We start from the raw sequence: 14,163 nt of genomic DNA on the forward strand, positions 1-14,163 counted from the left end.
CGACTCCAGTTATCACATGGAGAAATCTGCTTTGAATCGCTCTCGTGGTACTTTGACATCACCAAGAGGTCTGCTTAGCGCCAAATGAAGTCGAACCTGCAGTGTAGCTGCTCACGCGACACTGAGAAGTGAACGAGTGAAGCAGTGCTGCAACATAAAATCCATAGAGCTTACAACGCACATGTGAGTACAACATTTAAATCATCAGTCCAGTTTATTACTTTATCTGGAGGTAAGGCTCCAAATGCAATAAAATAAGCCCGTGATAATATCCTGATGGTTTTTAGCTGCCTTCAGTTCCTCTGTACTGTTTGCTTGTGCTTCACAGTGTTAAACTTTCCTTTTCTGTGTTCATTTATATATCTGCGTTCAAGATCATCTTGACAAGATGTATATGATCTTAAACTTCTGTGATGAAATTCATGTCTGCGTTGATCTTCAGTTTAGACTTGCAAATATTAGACTACATGATGGTCTTGTAATAATAATTAAGTATAAGCCTATTTTCAATTTTAGACGATGCTTATATTATATGCAAAAAATAAGCTTTAATATCAATGACTATGCAAATTATAGTTAATTCATGGTCATCTTAAATGTGTATTAATTAAAAACATTTACACCATTAAATTACACATGGTAATGTTATCAATAGTTGTCAGATAATATCTATTGAAAGAGTGAATATTTTTTCTCCTTCAATGCATGTGTTTGCCACGGATTGAAGATTGTAAACAGTTTATTTAATTTTAATTAACAGTTAAGTAACTTTTGTTCCTGAGTTAGATGTTGATTAACACTAAACCAGTCTAAAAATCAGTCCAGTTTCCCCAGCTGTAAACCCATTGGCTCTAAAGTCTTTTTTTTCTTATAATAAACTGACATGTTTCAGCACATTCAGTTTATGTGTTTATGGGTACACTTTCAGAATGCTCTAAGTTACATGAATATCTTTACTGTATGCATCTGTGAGTGTTGTGGTGCTTATGAGGTGTCACGCTAGGACGAGTGAGCATAAGGGTGAGAGGGAAAAATCACAGTATACTCACTACAAAAATCTAGACTACACCACTGTACACAGGTGAGATTGAAGAGTCCTCTCACTTCTCCAGGTGTGTGTTCACTAATCACTGAGATGGGTTAAATGCAGAGGTGACATTTCGAGTATGGGTCACCATACATAAAGGTCCCCAACCAAGGGAGAAAACTCCCTCAGGTGCAGGGCTTTGAACCAGAATTTTTTCCCAATTGTTTCTTTCCGAACAGAAAAAGTATTTTAATGTTTCCGGTTTTCGGTTCAACCTTAAAGTTGACGTTCCTGAACTGGTTAGAATAAAAAATTAAGTTCCAGAACCGGTTAATAACGTTCCATGTCAGCTGTGGGACATACAAATAATTAGGCTTTTTTTCATTTTTTCATTCATTTCTCTTTTATTCTTTTCATGAAAATGCATTATTTATACAAAGCACATACAATTAATTTGAATTTTCCTTTACATTTCCATGATCAGAAAGGAGCAGATGGAAGAATAATATTCTTATATTTTTCTGCCCCCTTTATAAACATAAATAGTAGATGGCTTTAACATTGTTCCCTCCACCATCACCCATAATTTATTAACATAAATAGTAGATGACATAAATATCACCAGAAATATATTAACTTAAATAGTAGATGTCACAGCTTTATTCCCTCCACCATCACCCAAACTGCAACATATCTAATATTTATTTAAACGTTTTCAATAATCACATACAGTCCTATTCAAATTTCAATTTGATATAATTCAAGTTGTTTCTTTCTGTAGCTCGTTTTAAATTCTAAAATATTTTTACAACTTTTTAAATCTTTCCTTAGAAAATTCCACGCTTTTACTCCAGCAACAGACCAACACATTTGTTTCAGGGTTGTTCGTGCTGTTAGATGTTTAAAGTCATACGGCCGTCTATGATTTCCATCTTCAGAAGTGAGAACAAATAACTTTTGTAAATCATATGGAAGAGCTTTGCTTCTAGCTTTAAACATCACTAATAAAATGTGTAATTCTACAATGTCTTTAAATTTTAATAATCCTGATCTAATAAAGAGTGGATTTGTGTGATCTCTATATCCTGCTTGGAAAATAATACGAATAGCTCTTTTCTGTAAAATAAATAAAGGCATAGTGTTACTATAATATGTATTTCCCCATATTTCTACACAATAGTTTAAATAAGGCAAAATCATTGAACAATATAACATTTTCATTGTATTATACGTTAAACTATATTTAACCTTATTCAAAATAAATAGGCTTTTTGCCATCTTATTTTTTACATGCATTATATGACTTTTCCACGTCAATTTCTCATCTAAGGTAACTCCTAAAAATCTAATTTCAGACACCTTCTCAATATTTACATTGTTTATAGATAAGCTGACTTCCTCCTTTCTTCTATTGCTAAATATCATAAACTTTGTCTTATTCAAATTTAAAGATAATTTATTTACATCAAACCACAATTTTAGTTTAACCATTTCATCTTCAATATTATTAGCTAAAGTTTTCAAATCATTTCCTGAACTATATAAATTTGTGTCATCTGCAAATAATACATAGTGTAATTTTTTTTGAAACCTCACAAATCTCATTTATATACAAAATAAAAAGTTTGGGTCCTAATATTGAACCTTGTGGAAGTCCACATTCAATATTCAGACATTCTGACCTATAACCGTCAAACTCAACATATTGTTGTCGTTGTTGTAAATAGCTAGTTAACCAGTTCAGTACAACTCCTCTAATTCCATAAGTATATAATTTAGAAATAAGAATTTGATGATCTATAGTGTCAAATGCCTTCTTTAAATCAATGAACACCCCTATTGTATATTTATTTCTGTCTATTGCAGTTGTAATATCTTCAATAATTTTCATAATAGCCAAGCTTGTTGACCTATTTGACCTAAATCCATATTGATTTTCGTTTAATAACTCATGTTTTTCAATTAAGTTGTCTAATTTATTAACAAAGAGTTTTTCAAACACTTTGGAAAATTGAGGTAGGAGAGATACTGGTCTATAGTTATTGAAAATATGTTTATCTCCAGTTTTAAAAAAAGGTATTACCTTAGCTATTTTCATACTATCTGGAAAAACTCCTTCTGCAAAAGAACAATTAATTATATAATGTTATGGTTTAATAATGCAGTCAATTGTGTTTTTTATTATTTTCATGTCAATACCATCACTATCCATTGAAGTCTTATTTTTTAACTTATAAACCACAGATAATATTTCATTTTCAGTCACCTCACCTAGATACATTGACTGCATAATACTTTTTTCCCTTTTCCGGACTCCCCCTAGCTGATTACTAGATTTTGGTATTTCTTTTGCTAAGCTAGGTCCTACATTTACAAAGAATTGATTTAATTCATGGACCATTTCTTCTTTATTTTCAATCACCTTATTGTCCTTTTTAAAATATTTAGGTAATTCTGTTCGTCCAGTCTTATTCCCAATTACATTGTTCAGAATATTCCATGTAGCCTTTATATTATTTTTATTTTCGTGCAACATTCTATTATAATAGTCCTTTTTTGCTTGTCTCAATATGCCAGTCAACTTATTTTTGTATTTCCTATAGCGTTTTTCTGCATTCTCTGTCCTTGATTTAATAAACTCCTTATAAAGTCTATTTTTCTTCTTAGAGGCATTTTTTAATCCGTTTGTTATCCAAGGTTTACTATTTTGCCTTTGTTTCGATTTACAAAGGATCTCTGGACAATGCTTGTTATATAGAGTAAGATAACATTTAAGAAAAGAATTATAAGCGTTATTTACATCTTCTGTATACACCTCTTTCCACTCTTGTTTAATTAAATCATTCCTAAACATATTAATATGATCAGCACTCCTTTTTCTTTTATATATTTGATGGTATACTATTTTTTGTTTTTGAGGCAACTTATAGTCAAATATGGCAAATATAGGCAGATGGTCACTTATATCATTTATCAACAACCCACTAGTAATATGTTTCTCCAAGACATTTGTAAAGATATTATCTATTAAAGTTGCACTATTTGTGGTTATCCTACTAGGCTTCGTTATTAATGGATACAACCCGTTTTTATATAATATCTCTAAAAAATTTGAGTTTTGTATACTGTATGTGAATCTACCTTTAGAAGATCAATATTATAATCTCCACAAATTACGATATTTCGTTTGTTATTTAAACCATGAATCATTTCATCCAATTTATCTATAAAGGTTTCCACTTTTGATCCTGGTTTTCTATATACACATGCAACAAACATATTCCTATATTGCTCCAATTCTATTTCTACAGCTACACATTCCATTAAATCGTCAATGGCTGTTGTCATGCATTTAACTGGTCGACATTTCAATTCATTGTCAATATAGAGGGCCACTCCCCTGAACATTAGGACATTAAACTTAAATTATTAGTCTACATAATTTTCCTTAAGTCTCTATCTTGTCATCAAACATTAAAGGTGCAGTGTGTAAATTTTAGGGGCTTCTAGTGGAAAGGTTGAAAATTGCAACCCACTGCTTACCCCTATCTTTTGAAATGCACAGAGAAGCTATGGTAGCAGCCACCAGAAAAACATGTCATCGATTGAGACAACTTAGTAAAGTTTGTCCATTAAGGGCTTCTGTAGAAACATGGCGGCACAAAATGGCGACTTCCACGTAGGGGGACCCTTTTGGTATGTAGATAAAAACATCTTATTCTAAGGTAATAAAAACATAACGTTCATTATAAAAAGGTCTTTATACACCCCAGATAATATAGTTTTGTTTATTATTTTGCATTTCTGTCAAAAGATCCTTCTAAAAATTACACACTGCACCTTTAAAAAAGGCTACATTATGTAAGCGGCAAAACTGTAATTCTGACATGCCTACATTTATTGAATGCATTTAAACACACGCGCACACATAGACGGAGGACGAATTCCAAACGGCGCTTCGGGAAGAAGATGCAGCATAAACAGTCGCTCCACATAAAGTGAAACTTACGTTGATTTTCAGTGCTTTATTCACCAAATGTATTTTACACAGTAGCGACACAGTAGTGCAACTCTTTCTCAAGTTTACACATAAAGAGTTCTGATCTTTAAAAGGTATAGGGATAATCACGTTTGATTGGAGTTGGACCGGACACATTTAACCACATGTGCATCTGTACATACAACATTTTTTTTCACTTTAGCGCCTTTTTTGTGGTTAAATTGTTTAAAATCACTTAAGTATTAACATTTGCAAGGCTTTGAAATACATGCAAATAATCAACTTTCACCCTATTTAAATTTGCGTATTAATCCGAAAATCGCATGCGAGCCAAACCATGGGTCATGATCTGTACGGAATGGATGACGGATCAACTGTGATACATCACTAATTAGAATAAAAAAACAAACATCTTGAGATACTTGGTAGCCTACCATATTTACCGCTTATGATTGAGGATTAGAGACTTGGGCTTGAGTAGGCTGCTTGCTGGTGGCAAACTTCTCATTTCTCCGATGAGTCAGCGATGACCGGAAGTGAACTTCACAGAATTGCACAGAAATCTTGTCAAGAACGGAAAAAAATAACGGTATTAACCGGTTACCATTATTTTCAATAAACGGATCTGTTCTGGAACATATATTTTTTGAAAGTTTTGTTTCTGTTCCTTGCAAAACATCAAAAGTTTCTGGTTTTCGTTTTCGTACCTTGAACCGGTTCAAAGCCTTGATTTCATGTAAGGTGCTATTTCACTGACATATGACAAAAGGGAATTATTGTTGTACAAAAGTACAAATGCACATTATGATGTACAACCTCTCCCCTCAGGAGTTTAATTTGCCTTTGCACAAAACTGGACGCTTGCTCTCAGATACTGTATGCCCTGAGCTCTTTATGAATTTCTTTTATGAATCACCCACAGTGTGTGCACATACAATCCAATCGTGAATCTTCCACCTTGAACGAACTCTATGTGTGTGTGCTCAGACTGCGTGCATTCGCAAATTCATCAGTGCACGAGCTTGGAGCACATGGGAAATAACCCCTATGTTGTGCTGGGTGCAGGGAGGGCTCATGGGAGTTGTAGTTGTAGTGGAAGATTTTTTATTTTATTTTAATGATATAACTTATAATTGTTAAATACAAAATCCTGTCCTTCTGTTCTCGTGAAAGATTTCTGTTTCTTTCCATCTGTTCAGTAGTAATGTGTTCCAGGACAAGAACATAATATACAAAGTCCTAGCAGATCAGATAAAGGGGGGCTAGTGAATGAGATAAGTAACAAATGATGAACAAGTGGAAAAACTCAGTAAACGGTAGAGTTTCACTAAGAAAAACAATTTCTTCTATTTCACTAGATGTGCTTCAACTGATATGTTTCTTAATCATTGATAAACAGAAGGTTATTTTTCTAAGTGACGCTGGAACCATGACGATCTTTGGTTCAAGGGCAGAGATGGGATGACTATGTATTTTTCAGTATCTTACTATAAATATGTGTTCAAATTTGTAAACGGGGCTCTCATTTTTAACATCAGACACCAGAGGGTGGGAGCCTATTCTACAGAATATAATAAATTCAGACAAAGAAAATAACAGTGTTAACAGTGTGTCTGTGTGATCCTTGACTTTCCCTCTTTGATAGTATTATTTGATGCGGCTAAAATTCCACAACATAGTTTTGTAGCCTGTGCATTGTTTATTATTTTACATGGCTTTTAACCCTCAAGGTCAAGGTCTCTTTATTTCATACCCGAAGGTAAAATTGTTTTGCAAATAAGAATTTCGTTGTCCCAAGAACACATACAAGATATAAAAACATAAAACAATTCACATATAATACACAGATTAATAACCTCATGAAAAGCTGCATCCTACACATACATATCCCCTCTTGCGTTTAACTAGCTATCACCTAATAAAAACATCAACATCTCTCTTCTTATTCTTATTTAAAAAATCAATTGCCACAGGAACAAAAGTATTCCTGTAGCGTCTCGTTTTCCATCTCGGGGCCACAAACCGGCAACCTGAGGGAAGTAACTGAAACTGGTTACTTAAAGCTCTACTGTGTAAGATCTACTCATCTAGCGGTGAAAGTCTATATGACAAGCAACTGAATATTACTTTCTAGCCACCCACATTCGGAACGAGTTTTAACTCGTACGGTGGCCCGGCCGTGTCATGCCAAGGTTAACATGGCTTCCAGTAGCTACAAAGCAAAAGCAATGAGAAAAAAATGAACAATTTGCAATGTCCTTTGCCTGTGATCCATCAAAGCACACAGATTTATGTTTAACATGAAAAAAGTCTGATTGTCATGACATGTCCGCTTAAAATCACATAAAAAAAGCAACCATGACGGGTTTAAATGGACACGAACTAATATTATGTCAAAGTACAATGCTTATGTTTTAAGTAAACGTTACATGTCCGTGTATATGTAAGAGCTTTCTCTCAGATTGGTGAAAAAAGATCGCGCAACTTTCACACGCTTGTAAAATGAAACGAAAGACGCGCAGATCAGACGCTTTTATCAGAGTATTATGTCAGACATTATGTCAGAGTACAACGCTTATGTTTTAAGTAAACATTACATGTCCGTGTCGTAAGAGCTTTCTCTCATATTGGTGAAAAAAGATCGCGCAACTTTCACTTTATCAGAGTATTATGTCAGACATTATGTCAGAGTACAATGCTTATGTTTTAAGTAAACATGTTACATGTCCGTGTATATGTAAGAGCTTTCTCTCATATTGGTGAAAAAAGATCGCGCAACTTTCACACGCTTGTAAAATGAAACGAAAGACGCACAGATCAGACGCTTTTTAATGAAAGCCTAAAAATATGGCTGTCACCGTGTGTTTGTGCTAGAGGTCAGAAAAGATGAAAAACATTTATCTCAGTACCTCAGATTACATAAATGGGCGGAGAGACTGCGTGTGGCTGTTCAAACACATTAAACCACATGCATGTTTACACTAACAAGTGTTATGCATAATCATGCTAAAGTTAGCCAAGGAACTATAAAACCTTAAGTTTACAACATGGACTGTATAGATGTAAACGAATATGCTGAATTACCTGTGGAGAAGACATAAAGTGCAACTTCAGTGTCCCTTGAGCCCCATCTTGGAAAACTAACTCCAATATTGACTTTGGTCTTGATGTTTTTCCTGTCGCGTTGACATTTAAAATCCCTGTTTCGCTTCCTTGGCGATTTGTTTTAATGTCCTCGAGAATATGTCTTCAACAGGCTTTCAAATCAAAGCATTAGATCGCAGGTTCATCACGGTGTGCAGCTGTCGCAGCCGAAGGATTCAGCTACCCAGGTCACAGGCTGGATACGTCATCAAGCCTGGTTTATTTAAATCAACTGAGCATTACATTCGCAAGTCATACGCATATTACATCAATTTACAATTAACTAAGAATAATTGTCAGCTTTATAATTGTTAATATTCTGAAATAAGACTGTCTTGATGACGTATACCGCCTACACATGCAACCTCCGGAGGCTTCAGCTATCGGCCAGCATGAGTGTAGAGTGAAAGCGCGAAAGGCGGAGCTTGAATTTCAGGAATGTCCCTCATCGGCGAATGTATTTCAAAGATGGAGGCACAACATGGATTCAGCCAGAGAGCGCTTCGACGGTATGCATTTTAAATAGCAGATTCTACACTTACGAGAATACTTTGATTAGTGGGTGGGAAGTAATTACACATGAATGAGCACATACTTTTGAAAGAAAACATGGGTTTTTGTTAAGAATTAACTCAATAAAGTACACAGTAGAGCTTTAAGGGATGCAGCTCATCATTTAAAATAATAGTTGCCTTCCTGTACGACTGAGTTGTGTAAATGTGTTCTAGAGTCTGTTGATTTACTACTATTATCTTACTGGCCCACTTGACAATTTGGTTTAAGGAGTTTTTGTTCTTTCCTGACAGACTTCCATACCACACCACCAGGGCCTGAAATTAACACCCGACCACGCGCCAAATGCGGGTGGATTTTGCAATTGGCGGGTAACACTGTCAATCTACCAGCCACATTGGCGGGTAGCCAATGCGAATCAGTGATGCGCGGGTCAATGTATAAACAACCCACTCCCGACCGACATTTTCAACTAACCCGCCCGGAATTGTTCAAAATAGTTTTTAAACCCGACCGACTGACCGCGGCCCGAACATCATTAAAATATTTGTCTGGGTAACCGGCAACCGCTCATTTCCTATCAACCTGCGCATATCACTGATGCAAATTGAGTGATTAATTGAGAGGATGCGACTGCTGTTTCGCAACGTTCATGCGATTGGAAAGAAGATGAGGCACTTCTCTGACTATGTTTGGATGTGCGAGTAAGTATTAAACTGTTGATGAGATGGGATGAGAATGCAATGGTGACATAGACTACAGTATAATCACAGTTGCACAGATGTGTAGTGCTGCTGTGACGGATCAGAACTCTTGATGTGTAAACTTTAAAGAGAGTTGCGCTTCTGTGTCTTATACTGTAGTATATTAACATACATTTTGCGAATAGAGTAATGAAAAACAAACGTATGTGGGGCGTTTATGTGCGCAGTTTGTGCCCCCTCCGTATACTGTATGTGCGCGCGCGCGCGGGTTTAAGGGCACTCAATAGGGAACATCGGAGAGACGCCTTCCTCAAAGCAAGCGTACATAAAGTCTTTCTGCTCTTGACAGGGCACATATAATAAACAAAATAATCTCAACAGTATTTTTATTATAATAAAACTAGGGCCGGGACTTTAACGCGTTAATTAAGATTAATTAATTACACAAAAATAACGCGTTAAACTTTTTTAACGCATTTTAATCGCACTTATTTTTGCACCGCGGAACATTTCTCATGAGTTTCGGCGGACCGATTATACTGGAGCACCAACTAGCGTTCATGACTTCACAACAAACCATAGTGAACATGAACCAAGAGGCTGATGAGATCGCTTTGGTTGGCCCCGTGGATGGGAATTTTTTTTATAAAAAACGAACGGATGTAAGCGTCGATAAAAGCATGGTTGTGTGTAAGCTATGCAACAAGGAATTCACATATCACCGCAGCACATCGAGCATCTCAATGCAAAACATACAGCCGCTAGCGTGGACATTAGCCCGACTCCGGCACAACGACCTATTCGGACGGGATTAGTTTTACATAGGGATGTGGGGTAAAGCAAGTTTTTATCAGAGCTTCTCGGTGATTTTAGTCCAGTCCGAATGCTCCATGTCAGTAATCATTACGGACAATGTCAGTAAAGATTACGGCGTCTTTTACCTTCTGTAAAAAGGTCCGGAGAAATTACCTCAGGTAATACAAATCCAGTGCGAATAGACCAGCTGTAAATATACACGTAAATCGCGTCATTTCCTTTTAATTTGCGGGTTTCTTTTAAATATAAAAGCGCTTAAAGAAGCATTTACTTGCGTTCTAGACGGAGAAACAAGTCAGTTACAAGTCAGTTTCTGAATAAAACACGACACAAACTTTAAAAAAAAAAGTCAAATTTACTTCTCAGAGGCATGGAACTGTTTATGAAACTGACGTTCTCCCCAAACTGAAATTAAACACAGTGTTTCGCGTTTTCCTTGTCTGTGTCATGTTGTTTGCACATCTGATATCTGGAAGCAAGGTAACGTGCACGTGAAGACGAGAGGTGACGCGCTGCGCCAACGAGTTACCCCTCCCACTTCTGAATGTTTTACAGAGATTTCTAATCCCGTCCGAATTGACCATTAATATTACCGACGTCCTGTGGTAAAATTACATTACGCCATCTACCCCTGTAAAACTAATCCTGTCCGAATAGGGCTCAATAAACAATATTTTGTTGCTTAAGCTTATGTATTCAGTCATTATTCATGGTACACTCTAAGAACGAATGTGTTAAAAACAACACATTAGTGTTGATTCTGGGACAACACACTAACTGCGTCGTCCTGGAATCCACCCATCTCTGTGTTATTATTGAAACAACACATTTTGTTATACTTGAACACAAAATCAAGACAAAATGACTCATAATGTGTTAAAATTACACATAATGTGTTAAAAGCTTACAGCACAATGATGTGTATAAAATTAACACATCCTTTCTAAGAGTGTATACTAAAATCCATGTAAAAAAGTACTTCTTAATGTTCTCAGGTCAAATATTTATATGCGATTAAAATGCGATTAATTTAGATTAATTAATTACAAAGCCTCTAATTAATTAGATTAATTTTTTTAATCGAGTCCCGGCCCTAAATAAAACATTTCGTTATGTCTTAACTTAAGTGTATGTATAGGGAGTCAAAAACTGTGTCTGTGATGGTCTTAAAGAGACAGTAACCTCAATTAACATACTTAAGTCTGTGTCATTAATGTTAATCAAACAACCTAAGACAAAGAGAAATTCACTTTTGTAGCTCTAAAAAATTATTATATTTAATTCATATATTAAAAACAGTGTTATCATTCACTATTCAGGCAAAAAAAAACTGGCTGGTAAAAAGTCACTGTGGCAGGTGGATTTCTAAATCCACCTGCCACAGTGGCTGGTGGTCAAAAAAGTTAACTTCAGGCCCTGCACACCACAATGGAAAAAGAAATAATAGATTCAATAAAAGCAAAGTAAAACAATGTCATCATGTGTCTGTCAATGTGAAATTTGGCAAGCTTCCTAAGGCAACTCAAACGCTGGTGACCTTTCTTACAGATCATTTCACAATTCAAGTCAAATGTCAGTTTGGAATCAATGATTATACCTAGGTACTTGTAACTCTCCACACAATCAACAACCTATCCTTTAATAGTTGTGGTAACATGATCAACAGTAGAAGTTCTAAAATCAATGATCATATCTTTTGTTTTAGTAATATTTAACTGTAGATACGAATCATCACACCAAGTCACAAAATCCTCCACTACTGGGCCATGGCCAGACTCGTCCCCTTGTATTAGGCTTACTATGACTGTATCTTCAGCAAACTTAATAAAAACTCTATTTTCATGTAAGCTTTGACACAAGTTAGTATACAAAATGTATAGTAAAGGTTAAAGAACTCAACCTCGTGGAGATCCAGTAGATACACTTAATACATCAGAAAAACAATCATTCACTTTTAACTTCTGCATTCTGCATTCTTCATGTGTATTCTTTCCCTCCAGGTGTTTAGTCAGTAAATTTAATAAAACAAGTGAAGCATCCTCAACACTTCTCTCTGCTCTGTATGCAAATTGCATGGGATCGAGGACTTGTCTAGTCTTACTCAATAACTCAGTCTTCACAAGTTTCTCAAATGATTTCATAACTAAGGAGGTAAGGGCAACTGGTCTAAGATCATTAAGCACCTTAGGATTATTACATTTAGGAACAGGAGTGATAATTGCCTCTTTCCACAAGTTAGGTACCTTTTGTGTCTGTAATGATAAATTAAAAATCTCAGAAAAAATAAAACTTAATTGCTTTGCACAGTGCTTTAAGGTTCTACCACATATGTTATCTGGTCCCGGGCTCTTGTTCACCTTAGTGGAGAGAAAAATTTTCTCCACTGCTGCTTGTTCCAAGACTAACCCCGGATTTCCACCGACTGCGGAACGGCTGCGGATCCGTTGCGGAACGGCGGCGGAGTCAATCGGTTTCCATTCAAGTCAATGTGTGTATTTCCACTGACTGCGCTCCGAATCCGTCACAGCTCCGGCCATCCGCAGCCCTCCGGCACAAATACGCAGAGCTTCTATTTTTGATGGATGCCGGACAGCTCCGCAGGGCGGAGCCATGACTTTATCGCGTGATCATACCTGAATTCACGAGAACTCGTGGTTTTTTATTAAATCTTTGCAATACAAACATTACAAACACACACAAATAAAGTCATTAATACTGAAACAACAAATAATAGACAGGAACAGAGCCAGGGGGAGTTTCAAATAAATACATTAAAGATAGATCATATATAAATGTTTTAGCAGCCTTCTTATTTTTTGAATTTTGGATGGATTTGATGTACTGCTCTGTCTACGCAAGATCTCGTGTTGTGATCTGGGCTGGTTTGTAAAAACGTCATAATTCAACGGCATAATGGGCAGAGACAGAACTAGGTATCGCGCGATCATCACGTGAATTTGCGAGAGTCCTCGTCACTTCAGCACGCAGCCGCTCTGCAACAAAAACGGAACTGGTGGGTATTGACGGACGGCAGAGTGCGGAGACGTAACGCAGCGGAGCTGATCTGCACCCGCTCCGCAGTCGGTGGAAATCCGGGGTAAGTGGGAATCATCTTTATCGTAATTCGTCTACTTCATCTTTAAAATTAAAACTTTCAAATCTTGAGTAAAACCCGTTAAGAGCATTAGAAAGATCAACATTGGATTTAAAACCCTCTATACACACAGTGCCCTTATTTACATTGTGTTGTAATCCCACAATTTTCTTCATGCCAGACCAAGCTGAGCCTAAATTATTGTCTGCCAGATTTTTCTCTAACCTAACTCTGTATGCTTGCTTAGCTTTAAAAATCTCTGTTCTAACTTCTCTCCTTGCCATGCTTCTCTCTAAACCAACCCCCTGCTTATAGGCTAGCTTCTTACTCTGCAAACTCGTTTTGACTGATTTTGACATCCACGGTTTAGTTTTTGGAAAAACCTTAAATTTACGTGTAGGCACAATCATATCCTCACAAAAGGTTATATATGAACATACAACATCAGTCAATTCATCAAGTTGTTCACAATAGTGATGGTCAATCCGGATCTTTTTAAGGATTCGGGTTATTCTGAGTCAGTCACTAATATGATCCGGGTTGTGCGAGTCACTTGAGTCACTTGGTCAAAATCTCCCAATTCCAATCGCTAAGTCATACTAATGCCAACCAAGCAACTCGGATCACGCGTGCAGCTACGAGTTTATGACTCTTCTGCTTACAAAAAAGGGCTTATGTGACCTGAGGAACTCGTAAAAAACATGCATGCCCGTGGTAACATTATCAATAACATAATTGTAAAGGTTTGGTGTGTTTAGTTTCATTTCATAACGACAAATATATCAACACCACATTTAGAAGATGTCAGGCTTGGTTGACTTGGACGTGAGAGGAACGTGTCCTGTTTCAGATTGACTTAAAAGAT

Source organism: Paramisgurnus dabryanus, chromosome 3, assembly GCF_030506205.2.
Source record: "Paramisgurnus dabryanus chromosome 3, PD_genome_1.1, whole genome shotgun sequence".
NCBI classification, from domain to species: Eukaryota; Metazoa; Chordata; class Actinopteri; order Cypriniformes; family Cobitidae; genus Paramisgurnus; species Paramisgurnus dabryanus.